General features: G+C 42.6%; 1 long non-coding RNA gene across 1 annotated transcript; it reads right to left on the bottom strand.

Moving 5' to 3' along the window:
- Positions 1-1,802: 1,802 nt before the first annotated feature.
- On the bottom strand, positions 1,803-3,000 carry LOC132098481 (uncharacterized). The gene is made up of 3 exons (XR_009422931.1): positions 2,937-3,000; positions 2,781-2,814; positions 1,803-2,030 (listed from the first exon to the last, which is right to left on the bottom strand). It is a non-coding gene; the product is annotated as an uncharacterized LOC132098481 (long non-coding RNA).
- Between the last annotated feature and the right edge of the window lie 15,003 nt (positions 3,001-18,003).

The raw sequence follows: 18,003 nt of genomic DNA, 5'->3' as shown, positions 1-18,003 counted from the left end.
AGTTGTCTATGTATAATTTTTGATGATATATAATTCATGTAATATTTTCAAAGATATAACAAAGTTATTCTTCAGGCCAAATAATTAACTTTTTCCTGGGGAAATTAATTTTTATGTATTCCCAAGGACATGACGCCCATTTAGGGGTAATAAATTGATTGAAAATACTTACTGTATTTGGCAATGAGTGTTACAACATTTTAGCCAGAGCCGGATTATCCATAAAGGCACTTGGGCCTGTGCCCAGGGGCACCAACCATTCACAACCACTAGGGGGGCACCACATGACACAAGCTTTCAAATTAAATTTTATTTAATAATAATAAAATAATAAACTTTATTTAAGTTTTATTATTACCTTGAAATTCTTGAAAGACCATACATAACTCGTTTATGAACACTAACTTAACAACAATAATAATAATAAATTATAAACAAATAACGATTACATGACCACTATCACCCCCCAAATGTAGGCGCGCAGAATGCGCGCTCATAATGGAAGCGACGCGGTCGCGATGCGCATGCGGTGCCACGCGCGCAGAAGGGTCTGTCTGCAGACTGCAAGACAGGGGCGTAACTTGAAGTGGGCGTAACTTGACGAAAAAGGCGTAACTTGAAGTTTTTCAAATCACACAGACCCACGCGAGATGTAAAAACGTGATTTTGTCGGGATGAGTTCGAAACCGCATACCCTTTAATTAGGCACTTAATTTCAATAAGTACTAACTTAACGAGCTCTAAAAGAGTACATACTCTTCAGCCTAAATGCGTATGTATGAAGTATGAATGCAATTTGTATATCATCATCCGCTATGTTGATCATGTGACCTACAAAGTTAAAATAAGCACAAAAACTTAAAAGATATAAGTGACAGGTTTAATGTATTTGTAAGTATCTTGATAATGAAGAACATTGCCCATGTTTTGGTCTTGTTGAAGAAACGGCTGCCTTTTTATTTTGTGATTGTAGTATAGTCAATACTGTTGATTTTTTTTTTTTTTTTTAACTCCACTAATGTGATCAAGTGTTATCCTTAAAGCATTTTTTTTTATTAGAAAACCCAAAATCGTTATCTCTTGTATATTTTTTTCAATTATTTTACGTGAAAAATGTTTTTCTTGTATAGTATCTCATACTATGATGAACACATGAATTTTTTTTATTTACCGTTTTATGGCATTATGATTGTTTATTGTTAGATACAACCGTCTTACCATGATATTTTATTTAATAATTTGGCAATAATAATAAAAAAGAGGGTCAGGTGCACAAACACCTCACAGCGACTCTGCAATATCTGCACAAAGGGTACTTCGTTCAGCTGCTCGAAGATCTCACCTTTGGAGAAGACTGTTGATTTGATACTCTAAAAATGTAAGTATTACTTCTCGGAAATTAACATTACCCCATAATGAATTGCATCTTTTGCCCACCCCAACACTTACATGCAATAATAACGATAAATGCAAACCAATAATTATATTTTTTGAAATGACATTTTAGTAAAAGGAGTGTACAAAGTGTATTTTCTTTTGTGACATAGCTATACATGAATATATACTAGTTAAACAAATGCATTCGATGTGAACACATCAATTTTCAGTCAAGCAATTAATACATGAATGGATCAAATATTTATATTTTATTTACTGACAACAAAAAACATGTTTAAATTATTAAATAATGTATAAAAGTTAGCATTACAATAGATTAATACATGTACAAGTCAACAACACATGAAACTAAGTTTCATTCAAACTTATTGTTCTAACAATCATGTATTTACAGATGATGAACCTAACATCGTCCTGCCATCTGAACACAGCTGATACAGTTCTGCTGCTGCACTTCACAGTCTCACTCTTCTCAAGGGGGATGTCGTTGAGCAACAGGATGAGGAAGACCTTGATGACGGCTCTCTGAGCCACACAACCTTAAAGCGAGAGCAGAAGAACACGTGCAGGACAATCTGACTGCTGTGTCTACTCCAAACTTTCGTGTGCCTGCACCCCATGAGCACGACTACCTGAAAAACATTTACACAGAGTTTACAAGTACTTGCATTGATTTATTACTTTTGTAGTGAGCTAAACCACTGAAGTGGTTCAAATTTATAAATAAATTATAAATTTATCCAAAGCGACTTACAATGCATTCAGACTGTAACGATGTACAAACTTCATGATCACGGGAAGAATGAGGCGGGAACAGGCGGACAATCAAATCAAACTTTAATTACAAAATAAATACAAAACAGCGGGTCAAGCCCCTCACGGACGACTGACGCGCACAAATAAAAACCAAACACAACTAAAATCCAGGCCTGGTCCTCTCTCGTCCGTCACTGTCGTCGCTCCGGTTTTATATCCCTCCATCTCCTCCGTGGGACTCGAGACCGGTGGGTCGAGCAGGTGTCGCTCATTTCCAATCAATCCACCGGCCTCGCTCCTGTTCCCACGTCTCTTGGCCCCGCCCCACTCGTCACACAGACTAACAGTTTTTACCTTACATGTGTTCCCTGGTATTCAAACTGAGGATGAAGACACCACAGCAGCATTTGGTCCTGATGAGACAGTAAAGGGCAGGTGGAGTGAGGGAGCGTGTCATCTGTGACTCTCGATCATTTCCAGGATAATGCTGTGGTCTTCTCCATCCTCAGTGCACACACCAGTCTACAGACATTGTCATGTCCTACAAAAATACACACACACACACACACACACACACACACACAATACAAAAAGTCATTACATTATTCTTTTGTTTCAGGTTTCACCTTTCCTTGCAGGTCCTGCTCCACCACAAAAGATCTGCAGCAAATGCACAGAAATCAAGAATAAGAAAAGTGTAATAGTTGTTTAAAATTACATTAATTAAAATAAAATACAACTTAAGATTTAAAATGTTTCATTTATTTTTGTAGTGTACTTACACAAGTCCTTTGATGGTAGCATTCCTTCATCAGTCTCTCTGCAGCAGATAAACACACGTGTCTCATTTGTTCCTGTAACATCCAGACAAGAGTCAGTCTCCTCTGTGATTTATCTGCTCTATACTGCATTTACATGTTGAGTTAATAACTGATGTAACTCACTTTTTATCCAACACAAATGTTTCTTAAATTATCAATATTGCAAATGGACAAATAAAATAGATAACTTATGTTTAGTTACTTTACGTAGATTTGTTTGTTTACATGACTTACACTCATCGTTAGCAGTGTTAACAAAAGTGAATTCTACACAATATCACACACACATCACTCAGACACCTGTTTCATGTCTGTTAGATGTGCTCATCTACAATACTTATCAAACATTATCCAGTCAGATGATAAATAGACATTTAGTACTAGTCTTCAAGAAGTATATATGATTTATGTAAATCTACTATTGAGTCGTGTACTTAATGGAGCTCCCCTGTTAGTTACGCATTTTAAAACATGTTTACAGCAAAATCACAAATATGCTATATTATGTAGGTCACAGACAGGGTTTAGATTAAGCCTGTGAAACCTGGGAATAGTGTCTTTCTTTTACTTATATGTTGCTTACTTTACGCCTTAGTTTTAAAAAAATTATTAACTCCAAAAACAATACCACTTTATGAAAATGACTTATACACTTTAATTTAAATAATTATTTCGTGGAAAAAAAAAAAATTCTCACCGTTGTCTCTCACAACAAGCTGTCATATTCGTCTTCTTTCCAGTTTAACAGCGCTTGGCATGCAATACCGCCTTCTTCTGTTCCGGAGTGTGGATCAGATAATAAGTTTTCCTACTAAAACCAATAGTATGTTCCTGGACAACTGGAGGCTGCAGATTCAGGACCGCAGATCTAGGATCGCATTTCTAGGACCCTAGTTTTTCGTGACAGTGCCACCTACCGTACTGGACGATATAGCGATGGCTGCAGTTTCAGGACCGAAGTTCTAGTACCCTGTTGGTTTAGTTTGCAGTCACGTTACTTTGTATATAGCATCAATATATTAATCTCAGTAGTATTTGTTTTTAAATGTGATTTTTGATTCAAAATGCAGCAGAGGTTAATTACTAAGTGTGCTTTGAGTCACAATTTTTAATTTAAACATGAATTTACAAAAAATATAAATGAAATATCAATTTTGTAAAATTGATGTATATCAATTTTAAAACAATTGTAAAAAAATGAAGAACCTCAAAAGTCTTAGTCTCTTGAATTATACAGTATATTGATTAACCTCCTTAAGGTGAATTAGCTCATTATCAGGTAAGTTAAAGTTGGACTCAGCGTATGGAGTCACTAAATTACAGCCAATATTTTAAAAGTTGTTGAGAGGCAAGATAAGACACAAGAATGATTCAAGAATGTTTATATATATATATATATATATATATATATATATATATATATATATATATATAATGTGACGAGCGTTCCCGGAGGAATCAGCGTCACCCTGGCAACCAACAGAAAGCACCTGCACTTCCTCATCACCGGCTGATCGGTCACAGCTGCTCCCCATCAGCCTTCACACTCTTAAAGGGTTAGTTCACCCAGATAGCAAAATTATGTAATTAATAACTTACCCACATGTTGTTTCAAACCCGTAAAACCTCAGTTTATCTTTGTAACACAGTTTAAGATATTTTAGATTTAGTCCGAGAGCTCTCAGTCCCTCCATTGAAGCTGTGTGTACGGTATACTGTCCATGTCCAGAAAGGTAAGAAAAACATCATCAAAGCAGTCCATGTGACATCAGAGGGTCGGTTAGAATTTTTTGAAGCATCGAAAATACATTTTGGTCCAAAAATAGCAAAAACGACGACTTTATTCAGCATTGTCTTCTCTTCCGTATCTGTTGTAAGAGAGAGTTCAAATCAAAGCAGTTTGTCATATCCGATTCGCGAACGAATCATTCAGTTCACCAAATCGAACTGAATCGTTTTAAACGGTTTGCATCTCTAATACGCATTAATCCACAAATGACTTAAGCTGTTAACTTTTTTAATGTGGCTGACACTCCCTCTGAGTTCAAACAAACCAATATCCCGGAGTAATTCATTTACTCAAACAGTACACTGACTGAACTGCTGTGAAGAGAGAACTGAAGATGAACACCGAGCCAGATAATGACTCGTTCATGAGTCAAGAACCGGTTGCATCGGTTTTCGGATCACCAGTAGTTCTTTCGGACAGTTCGATTCAATAAACCGGTTGAAGAGAACGGTTCACCGGTTCTTTTGCGCTCTACGTAATGGCATCATTTGCGATGATTGCCCTTGATTCAAGCCTTCGGTTTACCCGCGCTCATAACACTAGCACGGAATCAGTTCAGAATCAATCACCAAAAGAATCAGTTCAGACACCCTGTGTGTTGGTCTGCTTCACGCTGAATCACACATGCGCAGTATCATCAGCTCCTCGGTTCTCGAATCGGACGCGTCTGACAGAAACGGTTCTTGACTCGTGAATGAGTCAATGTTTTGTTCATTATCTGGCTCCGCTCGGTGTTCATCTTCAGTTCTCTCTTCACAGCAGTTCAGTCAGTGTACTGTTTGAGTACATGAATTACTCCGGGTTATTGGTTTGTTTTAAATCGATTTGGTGAACTGAATGATTCGTTCGCGAACCGGATATCCAGACTACTTTGTTTTGAACTCTCTCACACAACAGACACGGAAGAGAAGACAATGCGGAATAAAGTCATTGATTTTACGTTTTTTTGGACCAAATTGTATTTTCGATGCTTCAAAAAATTCTAACTGACCCTCTGATGTCACATGGACTACTTTGACTATGTTTTTCTTATCTTTCTGGACATGGACAGTATACCGTACACACAGTTTCAATGGAGGGACTGAGAGTTCTCTGACTAAATCTAAAATATCTTAAACTGTGTTCCGAAGATAAACCGAGGTCTTACGGGTTTGAAACAACATGAGGGTAAGTTATTAATTACATAAATTTGCTATCTGGGTGAACTAACCCTTTAAGCAGCACACGCTGCACTCAGACGAGGTTCTCGAACAGAATGCAATGCTGGTCTAATCTCTCATTTCTTCGCAGAAAGCAGCGAGTGACCGACAGCCCACTCACTTTGGAGCACGTCAGGACACCCACTTTCACCTTGATTGGTACCGAAGAGCACGGAGAGCACACGGGAAGCACCAGCCACCAGAAAGCGGATCAGCTCACTTCACCAGGCACCCTACACTTATAAATAAATCCACCCTCCAGGGCACTAAATTCACGCACCCCTTGTGGAGTGATTCTTCACCCCGTGACTATATATATATATATATATATATAAAACTCGATGTGGCAAGCATGTACGTCTGCAGACTGCAAGACGGGGGCGTAACTTGAAGTGGGCGTAACTTGAAGTTGTCCAAATCACACAGAACCACGTGAGATCTCAAAATGATAAGTTGTTGGCAATATGGCGGCTTTAATACAGAGTACAATATTGATTACGTTTTAAGGGAGGCAGGGTTTTTAGGCAGGATTTGATGCATGATGTGTGTGTAGATATTAATGTTAGGGGACAATGTGAGAGATGTGTACGTTTTAGTGAGAAGGGTATATATATATATATGTCATTTTTGCGACCACAAGCACCAAAGTGAACCCCTTTTCAATCAGTTGCTGTATGGATAGAATGGCTGTAGGCTTCAACTCTAGAGAAAGAGGGAGAGACAGAGAGATAAATAAGAAACATTTGTTTAACATATTCAACTGGTGTATATATATATATATATATATATATATATATATATATATATATATATATATATATGAAAAGTGAAAGTCTTTGCAGCATGTGGTGCATCTCTTCAATTAGGGCAGGGATCTCCCTTTTTGGATTGTTATATGTATCTTGAAAAAGAGAGAGCCTACTTGTTAGAATATTTTGAGATCATGAAAATATCCTTAGTGCCTTTTTTAAGCCAAATTGTAACAAACTATTAAAATTGCCAAACGCTTCATTCATTCATTCAACACATACTGCAACTAGGCAGTCAGTGCAGTTTAATAATGAAATATATTTTATACATAAATATGATAAAACAACGACTATTAAGCCAGTATTCACACTAATACATTAAGCTGCAGGTAAATCTTACAAACCTTACATAGACCATGCTCTTTTCATCTGATAAGTTTAATTAATGTGCAGGCTAGATTCACTTATAATACTTCATCATTAAAACTCAACAAGGATTTATGAAATCATGGCCACAAATTAACGTCGTAGTAATTAATAAAACTAGCTCACAAATTATTAATTTGGTGGGAATTAATCATTAATTCATAGTTAGCAGTTCTCACTATGTAAACTTCGCACCGTTTAAACGTTATAAAGTAAAACTTAATTAAATATCGGTCTGATTCAGGACTCAAGTCAAATATCGGACTCAAGTCTGATTGCTGTCCACATCGTCCATCTTTAATTGGTGTTGATCCAGTACGGTAGGTGGCGCTGTCACAAAAAAACTAGGGTCCTAAAGCTGCGGTCCAAGAGTTGCGGTCCTGCAACTGCAGCCTCCGGTTGTGCAGGAATACCCTTCTCACTAAAACGTACACATCTCTCACATTGTCCCCTAACATTAATATCTACACACACATCATGCATCAAATCCTGCCTAAAACCCTTAAAACGTAATCAATATTGTACTCTGTATGAAAGCCGCCATATTGCCAACAACTTATCATTTTGAGATCTCGCGTGGTTCTGTGTGATTTGGACAACTTCAAGTTACGCCTCTTACTTCAAGTTACGCCCCCGTCTTGCAGTCTGCAGACGTACATGCTTGCCACATCGAGTTAGAAACATCTCAACTTTTCAGAATGCCTCAAGTGCACCGCAGGTCATGTGACAAGAACTAACCCATCAACTTCATCCTTTCCCTTAACAACGTTAAAAGCTCAGCCAAGATTAAAGAAAAGCTGAAATTTATAAATAAATTTAGTAGCAGAGCTACCGTAAGTGATTTTAGTGCTGCAAATCCATTTATCCTTTGCTGAAATTTCCGCGTCTTCATGGATAGAGCAGGTCATGGTTGCTTAGCATCGACAGACGCCTCAGGAGCGCAACTGCACGAGCGCTTTGGAAAGGAGGATAAAGCGACACGCCTAGCGTTTTCCACGCGTTTTTAGGTGCGTTATGTGAACGGCCCCTAATGAAGGTAAATATGGTGCAAAATGTGAGAGCTTGCAGAACAAAACATCTGAACAACTTACCGAAATTTATATTCTTCATACATAAATCGATCAATCATTGTTTTTTATAACTGCGGAGAGAGTTCAATAAAACAGCTGAAGAACAATTATGTCACATAACATTTACCTCAAGCCATTTACTGACCATAATATAGGCTATAGCACGTTAGTTGGCTAAATAGAAAAAAGAGCTATAGATAGTATTTTGCTAAATATGTGTAACGTTAGGCTACTATTTACCATATTTATTATAATGTTACTTATATCATTAAATAAAGTTGTTATTCTAATAAAAAAAATGCATTATATTTAATTTGAGTTATTTTTAACCTTAAATAATACTGCCAGCTGAAAGGGCTCTCTGTATGTTTACAGCATTAGGTGAGATTTATTTTTTTCTTGAGAAAAATGAATGCCTGTCTTGTGTACCTAATATTTATCAAAATGAGACAATATTTTGATGAGACATTTTACACCATATTTACCTTCATAGACATTGGAGATATGGTCGAAAGCACTTTCAGCCAGGTACACTCCCAGGAGATGCTAACGAGGAAGACCTGGGGGAAGATGAGGATGTTAGGGATGTCGTCAATGAAGACATCTCCAGGCCAGATGTGCCGCCAAAGCCTGTGGATAATTTTACCCTCTCAACTGATCCTGCACTTTGGGGAGATCTAACCGAGCTAATGATAGAACTGGCTATTTCTAAAGGTTCCGCCGCCTATCACAATCGGCAGCTAAATACTCCGCCTCTGCACGGGACACTGGTATGAAAAAGCGATTTCTTACAAATGATCTTTTGCAATGCCACCTCCCAAACAAACAGGTGGTGTCTAGAGATTGGTTAATTTACTCGCCTTCAACAGGCATGGCTTATTGCTTTGCATGCAAATTGCAGCAAAATGCTTTTACATCTGGATATTCTGATTGGAAACATCCGGAGCGAGTTTCAGCTCATGAAAAGAGTGCAAGCCATCGTGAAAGTATGTTAGCCCTTTTAAGCAGATCAAGGAATGTGGGCACAGTGGATGCCTTACTCAGGCAACAGAGAGATGATGAGGCAAAGTATTGGAGAGAGGTTTTGCAGCGTGTTGTGGCTGTAATCAAATTCTTGAGTGGGAGAGGTTTAGCATTCAGAGGGGAGAATGAACTTCTGGGCTTATCAAGGAATGGCAATTATCTCGGACTTCTGGAACCCGGCATCACTGGTAAGCATACGCACTAAAAAAAACTAAATAAAAAGAACTTTTTGTACAGCTAACATCTGCTTCAGCCGCCTACGGGACCAACACGCTACTTCTGCTACTTACTTAGCAGCAAGGCACGCAGTAATGGCGACCAGTGATGCGTGGGTCAATGTATAATCAACCCGCACCCGACCGATGTTTTCGACTAACCCGCCCGCAACTCGGACCGCAAAAAAAGAAAAATAAAATATTGGACCCGACCCGCTTCATGACCCGGATTTTTTAAAAGTAGTAAATGTGTCGCCCCGTTATATTAATTTAATTACTTAAATAGACTATAGCCTATAATAAGCGTTATGACCGCACACATAAGGCTTGCCACAAAGAACCGGTTAAATTAATGATTATGAATGTGTTTAAATTAGCAAGGACTCATTTAATTGTTTTGTAATAAACTGGTGTTTTCTGTGTCGCTGCAAAGATGAAGTTGACGATGCAGACTCGCCATGAACACCAGAGAGAAATGCACATTTCATATAGATTACATAATCAGAGAGTAGCCTATTTATTTTGGTTTGAATATGTTCGTTTAAAAGTAGACATTTCAAGCTTTCTGTAATATATTGCCTATATTTCTTTTTAAACCCACCGACTAAAAGATTAAGACACTACCTGCCCCAAAATATCACCCAAAGTTTCTACAGCTTTTTTTTTTAGCTATTTCAGAAACTGGAAAAATTACTGGGGCTAACTTGTTAATGCAGTAGAGCGATATGAAAGTGTGTAAAGTACGGCATGATAAATGCTCGTCACTTCTGCTGCCCAAACTTTGTCAGACTGTGGGTCATTTGGTTTATTGTAAAACGATTGCACTGATTTGCATGTTTCTTGATGATGTGCTTTTTTTCTGTTGTACTCGCATGCACCATGTCGCTCACGTCGTATTCTCCACCATGTCCCACAGAAAAACTGCTTTTGCATAAAATGCAAAAAGCTCTCTCTGCTTTGCCATCTACAGGTCTTAACCAAGAGTAGGCTATGTAGCGGTCCATTCACTATTTAAAGTGCATCTTCTCTTTTTCGTGGCCACACTGGCCATGGCTGCTTAACCTGACTGAACAGCGCATTCGCTCTCCAAGTTGAGATTCTTGAGGAGGCGTTCGTGCACCTGTCAACAGTTTGATTGACGTACGACTCAGCCTATCAACTAAAGCTTTTATTGCTCTCCTCTGAACTATTGGCTTAACAGTACGCCCATGGACGTATCCGTGTATTTATTAGGGCCGAATGAAAAAGCGGGACAGATTCTCAATTTGAATGAGGCGGTACAAAGGGTAAAATTACTGTACAGTACAACAAAGCGGGACTGTCACGTTCGGGATACAAGGAGACATGATGAGAGAACCAAATGCGAGTACGTCTTTATTAAAGGGCAATCCAAAGAATAAACAGTCCAGGCAGGGGTCGATAACAAACAAAACCTAACATAAACAAACAAGGACACAAGGCAAGAGCACAACAAGAGACAGACGTGAATAAACAAGGACTCCGTGACACATACCAAGACAGACCGGGTATAAATACACAGGGAGAGACAAACGCTGACAGAGTGTAATGATTGATAACCAGTGACAGCTGGGTGCAATGATTTAGGCAGAGACGTGAGGAATGTGGTTAATGAAGTGACAGACACCGTGGGGAAGGAGGACATCTAGTGGATACCCAGGGAACACAACCCAGACACTGTGTGATAAAATGAGGTTTGTAACTTTCACTTCAAAGAACCAAACAATGGGTTGAGTGTTCAAGATGATTTTATTTACTGTTTGTCCCACACATGTGTCGAGTGGAAGGTGCACATTCCAGTGCGACTCATGTTGTGTCTGTCTTAGCCTTTTGTGCCTGGAAATAAGAAAAGGTGAATGTAAATTTATACAAATAATGATTTGTTTGTTAATGGTGAACCTCTTGTCTTACCTTCTTCCTGGAACATCCTAATAGGAGGGGCTCGCGAACAGGAAGCCTGATTTATACCTTCCCAAAGGAGGAGGAGTTCAAATATTGAGAATGTGAAATTTTATTACATTGAATGCATGTCTTTTAAAATTCTCGTTGGTTTTCATGATGAAAATGGAGCTTGATAAAGAAGATGCTAATATTAATTTTTGAATGTTGATGTTAAATCTGGACTCATAAATAATCTTATGTATATTGTAATTGAGATATCCTTGCCATTGGTATGTTTGAATTTGAGGGGAGGAGCCTCAACTATAAAGAGTCTAATTGTTTGGACTGAAGGAGGAGAGGTGACTGTTGGGCCAGTAGCCAACGTGTTTGATGTTCTTTATGTAGATATTAGTTTGTTATTGTTTTTTCCCCTTTTATTTCTTTGTACTTTATTTTTTCCTGTGTTGAAATTTTGGTGGATGGAACCCTGTTACACTGTTGGAGCATGTCCTGACAAGGAAATTAAATCATCTTTAAGAGACTTCAGAGTTTTATTTCTTTTTTGCTGCCTACCTAGCTACAACTGAGACCATCCTTACCACACACTGTGACAATACCCCCCTCTGCGGAGCGGCTCCCAGACGCTCCACGACAAGACTACAAAACAGAGACCAGGAGGTAGGCGGACAGGTGGAGGCTCAGGGGGAGGGACGGAGGGCCCAAAAAAAAATTGGGAAACCAGAGACCAGAGGAACATGAAAATGGGGAACAGACACCAGAAGTGCAAACCTAAACCAGGGAGACAAGGAGGGAGGTGGACCGGAGGAGGGACGGAGGGCCAGGCTAACAGAGAGGAACAGGGACAGGAGTGAACACAAAAACAAAAAGCAAAAAACAACATGAAGCCCCCCAGGGTGGAGCAGAGGACCACCACAGCCGTATGGTCAGGAATGAAGCCCCCCAGGGTGGAGGAGAAGACCACCACAGCCGTAGGGTCAGGAATGAAGCCCCCTAGGGCGGAGCAGAAGACCACCACAACCGTGTGGTCGGGACGGACGCCCCCCAGGGTGGAGCAGAAGACCACCACAACCGTGTGGTCAGGGCGGAAGCCCCCCAGGGCGGAGCAGAAGACCACGTCCGTGTGGTGGAGACCGGAGTCCCCCAGGGCGGAGCAGAAGACCACCACATCCGTGCGGCCAGACCAACAGGAGGACGAGTCTGGTTGGGCAAGTCTGAAACAAGGAATCTGAACAAGTTAAGAGTAGCCTCCGTGGCCACAACAGGATCAGTCGGATGCTCATAGAGTTCGACTGAGACCTGACGAGGTTCTGGAAGTCCTGCAGAGGCATGGAGAGATTCCGGTAATCCAGCCGAGAAGAGGAGAGGCTCCAGTAATTCGGCAGAGACAAGAAGAGGCTCTGGTAATCCCATGGTGTTTAGACTTGATTCCAGAAGATCAATACTGACTTGACTCGGCTCCTGAAGATCATTGGTGACTGGCATTTGTTCATGAAGATCATTGCTGACTTGCATTTGTTCATGAAGATCATTGGTGACTTGCATTTGTTCATGTAGATCAATGGTGACTTGCATTTGTTCATGAAGATCAATGTTGAGTTGCCTTTGTCCTTGAAGATCACCCTTGACTTGACTCTGAAAGGTCAACGGTGACTATTCCTGACTCTGGAGGGGCAACGGTGACTAGCCCTGACTCTGGAGGGTCATCGGTGACTAGCCCTGACTCTGGAATGTCATCGGTGACTAGCCCTGACTCTGGAGGGTCATCAGTGACTAGCCCTGACTCTGGAAGGTCATAGGTGACTAGCCCTGACTCTGGAAGGTCATCGGTGACTAGCCCTGACTCTGGAAGGTCGTCGGTGACTAGCCCTGACTCTGGAGGGTCATCGGTGACTAACCCTGACTCTGGAAGGTCATTGGTGACTAGCCCTGACTCTGGAAGGTCATCGTGACTCGCTCTGACTCTGGAAGGTCATCGGTGACTAGCCCTGACTCTGGAGGGTCATCGGTGACTAGCCCTGACTCTGGAGGGTCATCGGTGACTAGCCCTGACTCTGGAAGTTCATCTGTGACTAGCCCTGACTCTGGAAGTTCGTCGGTGACTAACACTAACTCTGGAGGGTCGTTGGTGACTAACCCTGACTCTGGAGGGTCCATGAGCACCTGACTCGACTCTGGAGGGTCCATAAGCACCTGACTATGGACCAATGTAATCCAAGATGGCGTCGCACATGGCTGCTTCAGTGCTTGGCTCTCCAGTGTTTGTACTGTTTTTGTTCGTTTTTCCTGTTTTTTGTTTAACCAACACGATCAGTTTCACCAGGGATGAACTGCTGAACATTCGGCAGAACACACCACATGATATTTTTCCGGATTTCTATTATACAGACGTTTTACTGAACATTGTTATCGGAGGAGCAGCGGCGCTGATCAAGCGCTTCAGGACGCGCAGACAGGGAAAGCGAGCGGGAGCGCTCGTCAGACTCAGGAAGCGCGGATTTCGAACGCCGTTGCCTAGCATCCATCTCGCAAATCTCCGCTCTCTACCCAACAAAACGGACGAACTCCTTCTGCTCTCTCGGACAAATAAGGATTTCTCTCACTCTGCTGCTCTGTGTTTCACGGAAACCTGGCTGAATGACGCCATACCGGACAGCGCACTCCATCTGCCGGGCTTTCAGCTGTTTAGAGCGGATCGCGACGCAGAATCAACGGGGAAATCGCGCGGCGGCGGGACATGCTTTTACATCAATGAACGGTGGTGTACAGATGTAACTGTGTTAAAGAAGATGTGCTGTCCTGATCTAGAAACGCAGTTTATCAACTGCAAGCCGTTCTATTCGCCGCGGGAGTTTCACTCGCTCATTCTGGTTAGTGTTTACATTCCACCTCAAGCGCATGTGAGCTCAGCTTTACAGAAACTCGCTGATCAGATCACAGACACAGAACAACAACACCCGGACTCTGTTTTAATCATTCTTGGGGACTTTAATAAAGCCAATCTCTCTCGTGAACTGCCAAAATACAGACAGCATGTTACCTGTCCCACCAGAGACAGTAATATACTGGATCACTGTTACACCACAATAAAGGATGCATATCACTCTGTTCCACGAGCAGCTTTGGGACGTTCTGATCACTGTCTGGTTCATCTTATACCGACCTACAAGCAGAAACTTAAATCTGCTAAACCTTTAGTAAAGACTGTGAAGAGATGGACCAGCGAAACAGAGCAGGATTTACAATCTTGTTTTGACATCACAGACTGGAGCGTTTTTGAAGCTGCTACCACCGATCTGGACGAACTCACAGAGACTGTAACATCCTATATTAGTTTCTGTGAGGATATATGCATTCCTACCAGGACTTATTTAACATTCAACAATGATAAGCCATGGTTTACAGTAAAACTCAGACACCTTCGTCAGGCCAAAGAGGATGCCTACAGAAATGGGGACAGGGTCTTGTACAATCAGGCCAGGAACACACTGAACAAAGAGATTAGAGCGGCTAAAAAGACCTATGCTAAAAAGTTGGAAGACCAGTTTACTTCCAACGACTCTACTTCAGTTTGGAGAGGACTGAGAGCCATCACAAACTACAAGACACCATCCCCTTGCACTGAGGCTAATCAACGACTTGCTAACGACCTGAATGAGTTTAATTGTAGATTTGAAACCCCCAACACCCACTCTGACCATCTCCCTACACAACCATTAACACCTCCTGCAATCCCCCTCTCCATACCTCCTGCTCTTCAAATCTGTGAAGATGATGTGCGCCGGGTCTTCAAGAAAAACAAAAGAAGAAAAGCACCAGGCCCAGATGGCGTTACACCAGCCTGTCTGAAAATCTGTGCTGACCAGCTGGCCCCCATCTTTTCACAGATCTTCAACAGATCTCTGGAGTTGTGTGAAGTGCCTTCCTGCTTCAAACGCTCCACCATAATCCCCATTCCAAAGAAACCCAAGATAACAGGACTTAACGACTACAGACATGTGGCTCTAACGTCTGTCGTCATGAAGTCGTTTGAAAAACTGGTTCTGGCTTATCTGAAGGACATCACTGGACCCTTACTGGACCCCCTGCAGTTTGCGTACCGAGCAAACAGGTCCGTGGATGATGCAATCAACATGGCATTGCACTTCATCCTGCAACATCTGGACAAAACAGGGACTTATGTGAGGATCCTGTTTGTGGACTTTAGTTCGGCTTTCAACACCATCATCCCAACAACCCTCCAAACCAAACTGACCCAGCTCTCTGTTCCTAGCTCTATCTGTCAGTGGATCACCAGCTTTCTGACAGATAGGCAACAGTTAGTGAGACTGGGGAAATTCATGTCAAACAGCTGCTCCACCAACACTGGTGCCCCTCAGGGATGTGTTCTCTCCCCTCTGCTCTTCTCCCTGTACACCAACGACTGCACCTCTAAAGACCCCTCTGTCAAGCTCCTGAAGTTTGCAGACGATACTACAGTCATCGGCCTCATCCAGGACGGTGACGAGTCTGCTTACAGACGGGAGGTTGAGCAGCTGGCTGTCTGGTGCAGTCCTAACAACCTGGAGCTGAACACGCTCAAAACAGTGGAGATGACTGTGGACTTTAGGAGAAACCCCCTGCACTTTCCCCACTCATCATCATGAACAGCACTGTGGCTGCAGTGGAGTCATTCAGATTCCTGGGAACCACCATCTCTCAGGACCTGAAGTGGGACAATCACACTGGCTCCATTGTGAAAAAAGCCCAACAAAGGTTGTACTTCCTTCGCCAGCTGAGGAAGTTTAACCTGCCACAGGAGCTGCTGAAACAGTTCTACTCAGCCGTCATTGAGTCAGTCCTGTGTACTTCAATTACTGTCTGGTTTGGTTCAGCTACAAAATCAGATATCAGAAGACTACAGAGAACTGTTCGGACTGCTGAAAGGATTATTGGTGCTCCCCTGCCCACCCTCCAAGAACTGTACACATCCAGAGTGAGGAAAAGGACTCAGAAAATCACTCTGGATCCCTCACATCCAAGTCACCCCATCTTTGAACTTTTGCCATCTGGCCGGCGCCTCAGAGCCGCAAATACAAGAACAGCAAGGCACAAGAATAGTTTCTTCCCCCAGGCAATCTACCTCATGAACAGTTAAATGTTTCCCACCTAAACGTATGCTTATGCAAAAATGTGCAATATCCTTATATTTATTTGTTACCCCTCCATCCTAGAACATTCCTGCATCTCACTCAATCCTATTCCATTCTCATTTATAGCACAATTGTTTATACACTTATTTATTTGCCAATTTGTAAATCTCCTGTAAATTTTTTTTTTTTTGTCTGTGTGTTGTTGTCTCTGTTTACTGGAAGCTTATGTCACTAAAACAAATTCCTTGTATGCGCAAGCATACTTGGCAATAAAGCTCTTTCTGATTCTGATTCTGACTAGACTCTGGAGGGTCCACGAGCACCTGACTCGACTCTGGAGGGTCAATAGGAACCTGACTCGACTCTGGGGGGTCAGCTGTGGCTGTCATCCTGTGCAGCGGCGCTGGGCAAGCAGCCATCTTGGGCCATTACTCTGGACAGGCGGCCATGTTGTGCTGGGCTGGCGACCATCGTGTGCTGTGGCACTGGACCGGTGGCCAACTTGGGCATTGGCGCTGGGTTAGCGGCCATCTTGTGCTGTGGCGCTGGGCCAGTGACCATCCCATGCTGCGGTGCTGGGCTGATGTCCATCTTGTGTCGTGACGCTGAGCTGGCGGCCATCTTGTGCTGTGGTACTGGGCTGGCGGCCATTTCGTGTTGTGGCGCTGGATTGGCGGCCATCTTGGGCCATGCCTCTGGATGGGCGGCCATCTTAGGCCGTGGCTCTGGACCAGTGGCCATCTTGGGCATTGGCGCTGGGTTAGCGGCCATCTTGTGCTGTGGTGCTGGGCTGGCTACCACCTGGTGCTATGGCGCTGGGCTGGCGGCCATCTTGGGCTGTGGCGCTGGCTCAGCAGCCGTGATGTGAACAGTTTTGGGTATCTCTAGGATCTTTGAAAGCATGGAGAAATAATCCAAAAACGTGTCAGCGGCCATCTTGGGCGTTGGCGCTGAGCTGGTGGCCATCTTGCACCGTGGCGCTGGACTGGTGACCACCTTGTGCTGTGGAGCTGTGCTGGCATCCATCCTGCCTCGTGGCGCTGGACTAGCGGCCATCATAGGCAGTGGCGCCACCATGGCGGACGCGCGCTTCTTCTCCCCTCTCCGTCCGCCATGGTGAGACGGTGGCTCTGATCCATCCCACACGAGCCCCGGGTCGAAGGGAGGCCATGGTTGAGAGCGATGCTGAGCCTCCTCTCGACCGCTCCCTCCTCGGCGACCTCCCCTGGTTCCCCGGAAAACCACCAGGCGAGTTCTCTCAAAACCATTCCTCTCCCGCTCTGTGGCTGGGGAGGAGACATAAGCAGACATACCGCTGGTTCTTTGTGTGACGGAGTCCTTCTGACACGTTCGGGATGCAAGGAGACACGGTGAGAGAACCAATTGCGAGTACGTCTTTATTAAAGGGGCAATCCAAAGAATAAACAGTCCAGGCAGGGGTCGATACCAAACAAAACCAAACATAAACAAACAAGGGCAACAAGAGACGGACGTGAATAAATAAGGAC

This window comes from Carassius carassius, chromosome 22 (assembly GCF_963082965.1).
Source record: "Carassius carassius chromosome 22, fCarCar2.1, whole genome shotgun sequence".
In the NCBI taxonomy this organism is placed as follows: Eukaryota; Metazoa; Chordata; class Actinopteri; order Cypriniformes; family Cyprinidae; genus Carassius; species Carassius carassius.
This window is presented reverse-complemented; position numbering and strand designations above follow the sequence as displayed.